Here is a 1,612-nt window from a genome sequence, read left to right as displayed (position 1 = left end):
GGCTCCACTAAGTTCTAGTCTCCCAGGAGGCAGCAGCTTTCCTCGCCTGAGCAAGAGAAGGGAGATGGAAGCTGTCAGAAGATAGATAATGACCCCCCCACACACTCCCAAAGAGATCAGGCCCTAATCCCCGAAACCAGTAAATGTCGCCTTGCACGGAGAGAGGCTCTCTGGAGATGTGATTAAGTTAAGGGTCTTGACATGGAAGATTATTCTTCTCAAAGGGAAGCAGGGGGAGATTTTGACACAGTCTCGTTGAGGAGAAGGTGAGGGAAGATGGAGCAGAGAAATGCTGGCCTTGAGGGTGAAGTGGAGCAGCCCTTGCTGGGATACCCAGAGAGAGGCCCACGTGGCCTTATTCTCGGTTTCCACATGACGTAAAGGGAAACTTTCACAATGTCCAGAGCCCTTGATGCCCAGCAAATGAAGGAGGAGCATGTCCTCAAATTCCTTGCAGCAGGAACCCACCTAGGTGGCACCGACCCCGACTCCAAATGGAATAGTGCGTCTACAAAAGGAAAAGTGATGGCATCTACATCGGAAATCTGTAACGAACCTGGGACGAGCTTCTGCTGGCAGCTCACGCCATGGAAAAGCCCGCTGGGATTAGTGCCATATATCCAGGAGCACTAGGCAGTGAGCTGTGCTGAAGTTTGCTGCTGCCACTGGAGCCACTGTCCATTGCCGGACACTTCACTCCTAGAACCTTTACTAAGCAGCCCCAGGGAGCCTTCTGGGAGCTGAGACTTCTGGTGGTTTCTGATCCCAGGGCTGACCATCAGCCTCTCACAGAGAGGACCTCTCACAGGTCTATGGTCAACCTACCATCACTCTGCTCTGTGTAACACACACTCTTCCTGTGTGCCCTGGGACATTGCCAGCCCTTGGGAAAACAAGGGGGCTCTAATGTGGTGGATGCTGCCCTGGGGAGTTCTGAATGGTACCATCTTCCTGGACGCCCATGGGAGTTCATACCTGAACTCTGCTTCTATGGAGACCCTGACGAGATTGAAAAAGAAGAGCAGGCCACAGCTGGGTGGCCCTAGACAAGCTGAAAACGCTGTGACCAAGAGGAGTTTCAGGGTGAGTGGACTTCCCCAGCTCCTGAGTTCATGCTGCTCAGCCTGTGTGCAGGTGCCCTCCAGGCCTGTCCTGCAGCTCCCTGCTGAAGACTGGAGCACTCAGCTGCCACTGAGGACTGGACTGCAGCCCCACTGCTCAGGCCACTGAGGGTAGGGACAACCACTGAGTGGTCCTAAGGTGTCCCTCCACAAACTCTTACCAGAATGGAAATAAGATGGACGGAAAATAAACAGTTTCTAGAAGTTAAAAAAAAGAGAGAGAAGCAGTGCAGCCACAAGCAGCCAAGGAATGCCAATAAGCACCAGAAGGTGGACGAGGCAGGAACAGGTTCTCTAGAGCCTCCAGAGGGGGTGTGGCCCTGCTGACGGGCACCTTGACTTTGGCCCAGTAATGCTGATTTTGGACTCCTGGCCTGCATAGCTGTGAGAGAACAAACTTCTATTGTTTGAAGTCACCAAGTGGATGGTAATTTGTTTCAGCAGAAATAAGCAGCTAATACTTACATACATGTATACTTAAACATGATTAC

The 1,612-nt window shown here is 52.0% G+C and overlaps 1 pseudogene; it reads left to right on the top strand.

The window, feature by feature from the left end:
- Positions 1-396: 396 nt before the first annotated feature.
- LOC118652058 lies at positions 397-1,259 on the top strand (annotated as a pseudogene).
- Positions 1,260-1,612: the final 353 nt, after the last annotated feature.

Source organism: Myotis myotis, unplaced genomic scaffold, assembly GCF_014108235.1.
Source record: "Myotis myotis isolate mMyoMyo1 unplaced genomic scaffold, mMyoMyo1.p scaffold_m19_p_3, whole genome shotgun sequence".
NCBI lineage: Eukaryota > Metazoa > Chordata > Mammalia > Chiroptera > Vespertilionidae > Myotis > Myotis myotis.
This window is presented reverse-complemented; position numbering and strand designations above follow the sequence as displayed.